This window comes from Pseudopipra pipra, chromosome 11 (genome assembly GCF_036250125.1).
Source record: "Pseudopipra pipra isolate bDixPip1 chromosome 11, bDixPip1.hap1, whole genome shotgun sequence".
Classification (NCBI taxonomy): domain Eukaryota; kingdom Metazoa; phylum Chordata; class Aves; order Passeriformes; family Pipridae; genus Pseudopipra; species Pseudopipra pipra.
The window spans coordinates 3,787,249-3,799,870 of NC_087559.1; positions in this window are offsets into that span (position 1 = coordinate 3,787,249).

Below are 12,622 nucleotides of genomic sequence, written 5' to 3' on the forward strand. Positions count from 1 at the left end.
GCGTTTTTGTAGGTCATAGAACTTATCTCAGAGTCTGCTTCCTAAAGAGAAAAACCCCAGGCTGTTGGAAGGTGTGCTCCACACTCCTCAAAGCAAGATTTAAAAAACCCTCATTCCATTGATCAAGTAGTTAACCATCAAATAACACATTTAACAGTCTAAAGGGGTGATCCATAAAGAGATATAAAGAAACTGTAAGAGGAAATAATACCATGACCTATTGCTTAACACTGGCAAGTCAACACCCATAACACTTGTTTAAAGCCCTGGCTCAGCTGGTTCCTGACAGCAGCACTTATTGAGTGGCTGGAGCCTCATTCCCAACCTCTATCCCTTAATACCTGCCCAGACACAGCCCTCTTTTTGTGCCATCATTTTAATTGAATACTAAAAACTAATAGTTCACTGAATGCAAGATTTGCTATAAGACATAAAAGTAAAATGACAATAAAGTCATACACATAAATTAAGAGAGAAGCCCTGTAATCTAGTCTGTACCAATGCTGTATTTTCTCTCCTGTCTCTGTCTCATTCTTCACCTTCTTTGAAGTATGATAAGTTACCATTATTGGTAAATATTTATATATAGTTCTGCAGTGACAAGATACTGACAGTTAATATAAGCCTTCCAAAAAATGTCCCCACCTTCCCAAGGCAAAACAAATATTTATCATATTATGCCTTTCTGGGAATGAGTTTTAGGATTATCTTTCTTCTTGTCTCAGCAACTTCTAGCTGAGGAAACTAGAACAAATTAGGACTCTGTAGCCACGTTCACACTAGCTAAAATCAATAGCTTTAATTTTCACATTTAAACCTACAATTTTCATCTGACAGGCTCAGCAGGTTTTAACGCACACAACAATTTACTTTTACTGTTTTAATTGTTTTTAGTCAATCACTTTTATTGCTTCTCTGCATCTGACTAAACAAATTAATAGGGCTATGTTCATAAATGATTACTTTGTGAAATGACTTGATAGATACATTTGCCAGGTTCACCTTCAATTACTGCCAACATTAGTAATATTTATACCAAAATGTACATTTATCCATGTTTTATAATTAAGTGAGCAACAGAAGCAACAATAGGAGAAAAAAAAATCTATTTCATGAGCACCATAGTATCAAATTTCATCTTTCTAAGTCTTCCCCCCAGGCCAGATGAAAACCAACAAGACCTGCCTGCATAGGAAATAAAAAAACAATAAAAAACTAAAATCAATAAAAACAATAAAAACAATAAAAATAAAAACTAAAAACAGTTAAAACCAATAAAATCAATAAAAACCAATAAAAATAAAAACTATTTTAAAAACAATAAAAACTATAAAAACAACAAAACCAACAAAAATAAAAACCAATAAAGAACAAAACCAACAAAAATAAAAACCAATAAAAAAACAAAACCAACAAAAATAAAAACCAATAAAAAAACAAAACCAACAAAAATTAAAAAAAAAAACCAAAGAAAAACCAAAGAAAAACCAAAGAAAAACCAAAGAAAAACCAAAGAAAAACCAAAGAAAAACCAAAGAAAAACCAAAGAAAAACCAAAGAAAAACCAAAGAAAAACCAAAGAAAAACCAAAGAAAAACCAAAGAAAAACCAAAGAAAAACCAAAAAGAAAAACCAAAAAGAAAAACCAAAGAAAAACCAAAAAAAAACCAAAAAGAAAAACCAAAGAAAAACCAAAGAAAAACCAAAGAAAAACCAAAGAAAAACCAAAGAAAAACCAAAGAAAAACCAAAGAAAGAAAAACCAAAGAAAGAAAAACCAAAGAAAGAAAAACCAAAGAAAGAAAAACCAAAGAAAGAAAAACCAAAGAAAGAAAAACCAAAGAAAGAAAAACCAAAGAAAAACCAAAGAAAAACCAAAGAAAGAAAAACCAAAGAAAAACCAAAGAAAAACCAAAGAAAAACAAAAAAAGAAAAACAAAAAAGAAAAACAAAAAAGAAAAAAAAGAAAAACAAACAAACAAACAAACAAACAAAAAAACCACACGAACAACCTGTAAAGAAAAAGCCTGTTTATTTCCTGAGGTTTGTGCAAAATTATAATTAGGATTTGTTTCAGTATTTCCATATTACTTAAATTAGTTTCCTAGTCTAAATACACATCATTTTAAGTTGCTTGGTATTAACCAGATGCTTGATTCCCCAGCAGGTTTCACAAAGCCACCCCCTGCTCCCCTCCCTGCAGTGAGGTAACCCAGCTGTTCCATAATCCTGTCTTTTTCTCATCAGGCAGGACAGCTCTCTCCAAAATGTCAAACTGAGGGCAGCCACCTTGCTCAGATGACATCCCCCAGAGCATCTCTGTTGTTCAGAACTCTTCAATAAAGAGCCAAGGCTAAAAAAAAGGCTAAGTCAACCAATCTTCTGTCCCAGATTACCCAAGCTGCTGCTGCTGCTCAGGACAGAGATGAGCAGGAAGAACAGATAAAGCCAAAGGTGGATCAGCCTCTCCACTCACAGCCAAATATTTCCATTTTTATCAAAGCCAGCCCCCTCCCACCACTGTATTGCAGCAGAGAAGTGATTCACAGAACCACAGTCACAAAGCCCGGGCACATCTCTATTCCCACAGAAAAGGACCAGCAGGATCTTAGCCCTGTGTGGCAGCTCAGCACAGCAGCAGCTTCAGCTCATTTCTCAACTTGCCTTGAAATGGTAACAAACTGCATAAAACCAGTCACTGATTTTACTGTTGGCCCACAGAACTCCTTGCAGAATGATTGAAATGGTGTCCAAGAGTGACCCTGAATTCCTTTGTGCCACACACACACAGTACTGCACTGATTCATTAAAGATTTTCACATGGCCCAGTAGATTTCATATTTCTATCAACTAATGATATAATTTCATAAACACTGGTAAAGAATTAGTTATAGAGCATGATTTCAAAGGCTAATCTTCAAATAAGGGCAAGGTACCCTTGCTGCACCCATGGATTGCAACAGCAGCCTGATAGAGCTGATCAGATCAGCTGGAAGCTTTCAGTGACCAAAATCTGCTGTTTCCCTCTGTGCACATGAGGGATGAGAGAGCATGATGCTCTCTCATAACTTTTGGGAAAAGTCCTTTACAAACAAGGCCTGTTGAAATGCTGTTCAAGCTCAATTGTTCTGCAACAATACCTGAAGACCCTAATGAAGCTCAGGCCTTACTGAGCTGGCCACATTCTGCAGCAAAAGCCTGTAGGTCCCAGTCAATCCAGCCTAAATAAATAGAACAAGCAGGAAGTGGGCAAATAAAAAGATAAATCAGTTCACCCCAGATCACATAGAAAGTCTGCATCAGAACCAAGAATGACACCTGATTCCCAGGGTCTTACTGTCAAGATCATCCTTTCTCACTCTAAAAAAAAAAGCTTCTTTAAAAAAGCACGAGACACCAGCATTACTATCAAGACCTTCATTGTCTTTTCAGGAGGAAGAGCTACACCAAGAAACAGCCTCATCCATGTGTTCTTGTTGGGGACAGAAATCAACACTTAAGCTTGCTGAAGTTTATGAGAAGTTCACTGCTTGGCAAGATCCTTTCTTCCATCTCAACTACTAATATGAAAAATACTTGATATTTTGTACCATGACCACCCCACACACACATTCACTGCACTTTACAAAGATGTTACAGAGTGTATTCCCAACACATACATAAATATATCAGGAATGCACCGTTTTCCTCCCTGCACTGAACTCGTGTGCATCACACAGTTCACTTTGCAGCCACCAAAAGAGATGAGAAGGAATCACATCCAGGCTATGAATCGTATCAGCCCTTTGCAATTAAAGACATTGAAATTCTAAATCCCTAAAAACAGACTTTGCAGTGGTACAGTTGCTGACTACATCTGCTAAATACTCTTTTGCTGCCCTTCAAACGTGCTTCCCATTTACAAGCTCACAGAAGCGACTTTACTGCCAGTTCCTCCACTGATGGCACATTTTATTGACAAAATACAGCTGAGCCACCTAAAGCAATTTCAGCTGCAGAATAACCTTTCACACAAGAAGTTAACCAGCTCCTCCATCCATTTGCAGTAGATTTAGATTAGCAAGCACCACACAGACACATTCAGGTCCTTTGAACAACCAGTTGATGGCTAAGGACAGGGTAATGTTAAACAGTATTTCATGCTTTGGGTTCCAGGAAGCAAAGCCTTCTGTGCTCAGAATTAAGAGGTCTGGATTCCCACTCTGCCACAAACTGTTTCATCTCCCTGTGCTTTTTCTACCCCATCTCCAGTTTCTCCTTTCCTTTGTCTTCCCCCTCTCCTGCATTATAATTTTCTTGTTACACTTCTACAAAGATTTGCTTAGTTTAAACAATGCTGATTAAAAACAACAACAACAAAAAAAAGCTGTCCAGTCTTCCCACAAGCTTAAAAAGCACCAGATGTGCACAAGCCTGTCCAGAGTGCAACCACTGGCACTGGGGTGGTGCTTGTAACAACCAGCCAGTCAAAGGGAGGCTGTGCAGCCACAGGCTGACAATTCCCCATCATATAAATACTTTCAAAGCAGTAGACTCCAACACAAAATTACCCCTCTCTTTCAAACACAGTTGTATAAAATATTTGCTCTGTACAACTTATGGAAGAAATCACATATCTTGAAACATGCCAAGACTTGGAGCTCCCTGTTAAAGAAGCTTGCTAGGAAGAGAAAGTTTTAAAAGCTGCTTTTATTGTCAGGCTTAATTCTGCATTCCTGTCAAGTCTGTCTTCAAGTGAGTTTGCCTGATCAAAGATCTTACATTTGACCTCTCAGAGTTTGTCCATAGATCACTCCAAGGGCTGGTCTGCTACCAGCTGCTCCCAACATCTGTCCAGTGCTGGCTCTCATGCCCTGTTCAGTTTAGCCTGTGCTAAATAATTCCAGAGGTGGGTGGGAAAGGAGAGAGACCACAGAGAAGCCCCTGTCCCACAGGCTCACACACAAAGCACAGCCCACACCAAGCAGCCTGATGGAAGGAGATAAATTGACTGACAGATCTGTCCCAGTGCAAGTCCCAGGCAGAGATTGCTCAGAAGTGCAGCAGGGTAGCATTTGGAATTGAACTGCAGCTTTCCAGAGAAAGGTTGGACATGCACAAGTGCAAATCCCCCCTCCATGGGCCAAGGCCCTGCACTGTCAGATCCCACAGCTCAGCTCCACTCTCAGCCTGAGGGCACACCCAGCACAGCAGGGTCAGGACCACAGCTCTCAGGCTGCCACCAACTGCAGGACATGGTACAGCTGCAACAGGGATGTATCCCTGAGAAGGAGCTGCTTGCAGAAGCCATTTTACCCATGGGAGGCTGGCTGACTTCGCTCAGACTTTTAATTAACCCCATGCAAAAGAATTCAGCACTCCCATCTAAGACCTTTTTATGGTTCATAGATCAAACCCAGTTTGTCCTGGGGTGCACACACAAGTTGAATCTGCTTCTGTGCCAGATGAACTTTTTCCACAGCTCAGTTGGAAAGTGCAAACCTGGTCATTTATTCCTGCAGGTTGGGAACTGACCAGAATCAGAGATAAAAATAACATTAAAAAGAGATCAAAGCCAGCTCTGACAGACACCACAGAGAAATTAACAATCAATACATGACTTGCCCTGGCCACAAAAGCACACAGAGCAAGAGAAGTCCTTGTGCTCACAGGTAACCTGCACCATCACATCTGATGGCTGGGGGCTTGATTCTCCTCACTATGCAGCTATTCCAGAGAGCTCAGACACTCCTTGCACTGCTGTTTTGGAGAGCACAGCTGTGTCATCCTCTCAGACACTTGGGAATGGTCCTGTGCAGGGCTAAGAGTTGGCTCCCTTCCAGCTCAGGATATTCTGTGATCAAACAGCCTGGAGTAGGTCTCACCTGTCCATCTGCTTTTAACTTTTAACTCACCTGAATAATATTGAATTTTTAATGCTCTGTGTTAACGACACAGTTCACACATTTCTGTGTGTGCTTCACCTCCCCCAGAGGTCACCTCATGCTTTTCTTTCTATGCAACCCAATGGCAACACACAACAGTCCTGTGTCAGCCCTGAGAAACCACTACAAAACTGCTTGCCAGTGTCTCATGAGAAGGAGATACTTCTGTTGGAAGGTGAAGTGTTATTGGTTGCTTTGCTCATTAACAAAGGCTGATCAAAGCCCTGCTGGTCCCTGAAGTTGTTGCACTCTTTAAAAGCTACTGCAGCTGTCTAAAAGAAGACAGTGCCTTAAGTCCAAAGAGCCAAAGCACAACAGCAACTTCTCTTCTTATCCATTTGAAAACAAGGCAGGAAGGCAGAGCAGTCTCTGGCCAGGAGTTCTCATCACTCCAGAACTGCTTAGCCCAAATTCAGCTGAAGTAATTTCAAAGCTGGACTTCCTACCTCCTCCCCCTTTGGAGGGGGGTACACCCACCACACACACTGGTCATTACACAACCTCCACAGCCCTTCCAGTTCCCACAGGGCACAAGGAGGCCTGGGCTAAAAATCCCCCCTTTGTCAGAAGGCAGCTGACTCTAGGTCCTAAAATTACAAGGCAAATTTTAAAAGAGCCTTATCACCTTCCAAAACCCACACCTTTAATTTGCTAGATCAGTATCCCAGCCATTTTTTTAATGTATCAGATGTCACCACATCACTTTCCTTCTGCTCAAAACAGATTTCCTTTAATTAAACTCAGATTCTACTAGGAGAGCCATCCTTACCTGCAGAGAAACAGCAAAACCAGCATCCTCTCACATCTGTAAAAGACTCAGCCTCTGCCACAGCCTCTTTTTATCCCACTCCTCTACTCTAGATTGGGAAGTCAGTATTGCTGCCAACTGTCAGAAATCCTCTTTGCTGAAACACATCAGCTGGGACTAGTGCAGATCCCTCCTACCCACTCATGTGAAGGGTTGATTTCAAAGTCCTCAATTTTTCACTGAGAAATTGCTTTTGGCTTTCTAGTTTCACTTGCCTTACTGCAGAAAACTCACAAGCCTATTTTATAAACACCTGAGATTTATTGCACCACAAGATAGACACATCAATATACAGTCCCTCTTATGGAGATTTCTTAGGAAAATCCAAAGATTAGGCTAATGTTTTCCATAAAATTCCTAAATTGGAAGTTCATGTTATTAAGTAAAAATGCTGTAAGAATTTAACACTGTATAAAGGTGAAGTTCCCACTGTAAACATTTTAAATGATTGGGGAAAAAATATTTATGTTTAGAAGCTGGTTGTTTAGAGTAACTCAGTTCCAAAAGGTCACACCTCTCCATACTCACACAGACAGCTCCATGTGCCTGTGGAGGGCATTGAGCCCACCTGAGGCAGCCTGGCTGGTTCTGGGACCCCAGAGGGCTCTGCAGTAATGCCCTGGTAAAGCCAAACCCCTGTGCTGAGAGAACAACTCCCTTTACAATCACAGAGCCAAGATGTGTGTTTTCCATGAGTTGTTTTAGCAGCAGCACTGCCAGATCACTGAGCTCTGCACTTAGTTCCAGTCTTTGCCACACACGGGCCCCTTTGAATGCCCAGACTCAAACAAGGCAGGCAGGACCTGCAGTCAGAGGGAGATCTGAAGAGGAGGCCTTTGGTGAAGGGCACACGGCTCTTCCACTGAGCTGAAAGTCAAAGAGAATGCAGAAAGGAATAAATAATCAAAAGAACAGAAGTAGAAAGAGTCTTGTAAGACTCAGAGAGGCACAGATCTATTCTGATAGTCCTACAGCACCAGGAAAACAAGATGATTCTTTTGTTGTTCAAATTCAATTTTGTTCTAAATCATCAATTGTTGTTTAAAGTCAATTTTGTTCTATTACAGGGGAAGGAGAGCCTCATAATGACCACGGGGTTTTTATTTTCCACATTATTTTAATTTAGCCCTTGTACAAGAGAAGAGTCAAAGTTGTGTGTGTGTGTTCAGGAAAACAAAAAAAAAAAAGCAAGTTTGGGCATCACCCACCAGCCCAGTGATCAGAGCAGTCACCTGCTCAGGGAAAAGATGTGACAACCTCCTGCTCACGGGATTGTTGAGGAATTTACATGGATGACTTCCCAAATAAACCATGGAGTGCAGCAGACACTGACCACGGATGTCCCAAAACCAGAACATCCGAAGGCAAGATCCTGGATGTGGTGACTGCCTGGAGAGAGGCCCCTGTGACAGGGACTGTCACTCCTTGGTAAGATTCCCAGGGAGATAAGTGATGCCAGTGGAAGGCAGGAGTCTCTCTGTCTCCCACATAAGCAGTCATTTAGTTGATGGAGAACCAGCATCTCCTCAGCATCTTTACAAGTTGGTAATAAAATGCCACACAGGCCCAGGAGTTCAGGAAAGAGCAACTGAAGTCTCTGGGAGTCATTGGGAGCAAAGGTAAAATATGAAACACTTGAGAAAAGTGGCCCCAGAGGGAAAGGCTTGGCACTCAAAAATAGGTGTATGTTAGGAGAACTAGGACAGTTAAGTATATCTTGGAAAAATGGGATGGAACAGAGAGGGTTTCTGAGGAACATCAAAGGAAAATAAACAATCTTGAAAGGTAAGCACACTGGAGAGTGGAATTATCTTAAACACCTACACAACTGAGAGCTATCACCCCTGTTCTGAAACCTAGAAGTCATGTAGTCCACCCTGAACCATAGGGCTGGGCTCCATCACAGGGATGAAGTGAGGGAGAAGTGCTTTGAGAAAACTGGGTGAGCTATTCCAGCACATCACTTATCCCTTCAGCTACCCAAACACCTGGACTATTTCCCTCTGATCATCTTAATCCGTGCCTTCTTTTCCTAAGCACGATGGGCAAAGAGAACAGACCACGCAGCACACAGAGCTGAAAAGCTTCCTGTTATTCACATGGATTTCACTGAGATCTCTTTCAAAACCTTGGACTTGCTACAGTGGTTTGTGAGATTTGTGGGACTGCAGAGAGAATGATCACGGGGATTAGAGGCTAGGAAGTGATGCAGGTGTGGAGCACTGCATCCCTTCCCCTGATTTCCTGACAAGCTATGCTAGAGCACCCTTGCCATGGAATTCCAGACAGGATCAATCTCTCTCAAGGGAACAGATATTTCACCTCCAGCCCGTCGTTCCCTGCAGATACAATAACAAAGTTATGGTGCTTTCCAACTTCGGACAGGGAAGAAGCAGAAACTTTTGCAGCTCCCATCTCTCAGGCTGATGTTCCTGTAGCATCTCAGCTCCCGTTTTCCTGCAGTGTGAGGTTTATCTGTTCTAAAGCTCCATCTCCTGGAGCCACGGAATTAATACAGAAACGGCTCAACTTTCACTGGAACAAGGGTGTAAGTTTAAGAGGAAAGTTTGCAGAGGTGGGAAACTCAAAGGGGCAAGTTCGAAGGTTATAAAGGTATCCCTGATTTCTTTAATGTGGAAGACTATCTGATCTGTGGGTTTATTCTCTGGGCCCTCAGAGCAGGGACCTGTGACAGGGGTGCTGTGGCAGCTCCTTTGATGCCTCATCACATTCCACGTTGCCGAGGCGGCCTCTGCCGGCACTTGGTTGTCACTGTCAGCTGTGCCCGACCTCTCCTCCCCTTGGCACACCGCAACATGGACCTGCCGAGCAGCGGGGTCACGTCAGTCATCGGGGTTTCCATTCCAGACCCGCCGCTCCGGCGTCTCGAGTTCCCCCTCGTGCTCTGCCCCGTGTCCGGAGGCAGCTCCGCATCTCATGTTTCTCATCATGGGAACGAGCTGGCACACAAGTTCCTTGCCCTGCTCCCCTATCCAAGGAATCCATGTCCTTCCACTGGTGTACTGACGTGTGTGAGCTGTGTGACATCAACACCAGGACCACGCTGTGCCGGGCTCACTGTCTCCATTCCTGTTATCCCAGTGCATCTGTCGGTGCCGCTGAACAGGATGGTCCAAACCCCCACCGCCGGTTGTGTCCGCAGGGAGCAGCACATCCACAGTCTCCTGGAAACACAGGACTGTCTCACAGAACCACACAATGGTTCAGGGTGGGAAGGGACCTCTGGAGATCATCCGATGCCCCTGCCAAGGCAGGGTCACCTGAAGCAGGTGACACACGAACCCCCAGGTGGGTTTGGAATGTCTCCAGGGAGAGAGGCACCACGCAGCTGTTCCAGTGCTTTGCCACTCTCAATGTAAAGAAGTTCTTCCTCATGCTGAGGTGGAACTTCTTGAGCCTTTTTTTATGGCCCTTGCTCCTCATCCTGTCACTGGGCACCACTGAACAGAGTCTGCCACTATCCTGGGACACCCACCTTGGAGATATTCATATGCACTGATGAGAGCCCCTCTCACACTCCTCTTCCTAACCCAAAAACTCCAGTCTGCAGCGGACGAGTCGCTGGCATTAATGCTTTTGGGCAGGCTGTAGGAATCCTGGGAATAAGGTGCCTTGTGTCTCAGGACCTGCTCACACAGAAACACAGACAAGATATTCCATAAACTTGTCACCACTGCCAGCCTCGGGAGGGGCCCAGGAGCAGAGCAACCCCCCCCCACAGGTACAGGGAGCACAGGTGGTGGCACAGTCTCTGTGTGCCCATTCCAGAGCCAAACCTGTCAGTTAAACCATGCAGACACTAAAGCACATTATATCCAGAAGGAATTTGCTGGCATGAATGTCCTTGAAGCGAAAGAGGATGAAGAGAGCTGCCTAACAAAAGTTTACATGACAAAACATGGGTCTCCAATTGGCAACAGAGGGATATAACTGAGATGCTGCCGGCAATTCACACCTCATCCATGATTACCTCACTGAAACACACTGACCTCAGACACAGAGACACAAACAACCTTTAAACTCTTCCTAGAACTGCTCCATATGAATAGAAAGCCAAAGGACTGCAGAAGGGTGTTCTGTACAGTTGCAGTCAATAGAAGGCATCCATTCTGGGAAAAATCTATTTTTTTTTAATAAATCACTGTGTTGCCACTTAACTATTGCAACAGAAAACTCATATAATTAAGGTTCTATCAGGCTTTGGCTCTGGTTTTATTCCCCTCCTCCCATACAATTAACAGAGAAGCTAAAAATTAAAGTTTGTTTCTTTTTTTGTTCCAGACCCAGGACTATCATGATGCAGCTTCTCAGAGAACTGCTCGACTAAAAACCACCACACACACAGAACTTCTCACAGGTTGAAGCAGCAGCAGAAATATTTTTCATCCGTTTCCTGCATCCCCCAGGCCAGATGTAAACTGAAATGCAATTCCAACCTACTCTTCCAGCCAGGAGCATTTCCTGCTGACATGTTTAAAAACAAGTCAGTGCTGCAGAGGTGCCTCTGCCTTGGAAACCCACAAAACTATTCTTATATTAAAAATGAAGTTCACTTTGTTGAAGCCAGCAGTAGATCCAAGAGGATTTACAAAAGAAATCCCAAATCCATGCTGTAGTAGAAAGCTCTCCCTAGTGCAATCATCCAAGCATTTCCTGAGATTTAAAAATCAAGGCTGACTGAGCATCTTGGATACTACAAGGAAGTAATTTTTAATTTTTTTTTAAATATCAAGAGTAGAATTAAGGGCTGACTTCGAGCTTGTACTCTGAAAACTAAACTCCATTTCACTTTCTATTTATATTCTGGTCCCACATAACAGTTTTTAATAGGAAATACACCCAGGAATGCTCTAAAGCACCTGCTGCCTGGTTTTCTGGGGTTCAACCACACGTTTCCTTATGGAAGACAAGTAGGACGCTGAATTTGGCTGTGTGCAGGAACACAGAATCATGGGATCACAGAATGTTCGGGCTGGAAGGGACCTGAAAGCCCACCCAGGTTCCACCCCCTTGTCCCTGCCCATGGCAGGACACCTTCCACTATCCCAGGATGCTCCAACCTGGCCTTGGACACTTCCAGGTCTGGGGCAGCCACAGCTTCTCTGGGAAATCCATTTCAGGGCCTCACCACCACTGCTCAGGAATTTCTTCCCCATATCCAATCTAAACCCATTCTCTTGCAGTTTGAAGCCACACGCCCTGGGGTGTGTGGGAATTTAAAGCAGATCTCATTTAATGTAGGTGCACAGTTAGGATTAAGGTCCTTACTGTGAGGTTAAAGCACAATTTCCATTTTCATTAGCCATTAAAAGAAGTTGCAGATCCATACCTCAAAGTTCTGCAGGTCTCTGCAGGAGTGGCACTAACGCTAAAACAAACATCTGGAAAGGTCACAGGCGCTTAAAGAACAAGTTTATTGACAATATCGTCACAAATAAACAATCTAAAAGAAAATTTCAGAAATCTCCGAACTTAGAAATCTTAAAATTTTCTCATTGGCAAAATATTTAAAAAAAAAAAAAGAACTGTAAAGATGTCACTATAGTCTTAAACTTTCCTAATCTCATCATTTTGGTTCAGTCCTTTAGTTTGATAACACACATCCAACCCTTCAGCACAATGAAAATGAGTCAAAGTACAATTTTCCTTCTTTAAGGGGATCTCGATCAATACGATTTTTTTTTTTTTGCAAGCATCTCCCTGAATCCTGTCTGCTCACAACTTGATAGGTAACATCAGCAAGAAATAACTTTATAAATATTCCAACCGAGCCAAATTAATTCTGGTGTTAATCAAAACCTAAATTTCCCCCAAACGATACAAAGCAGACCATGTAGTACAAGAATCTATCAGCATGCATTTTAGAGGTC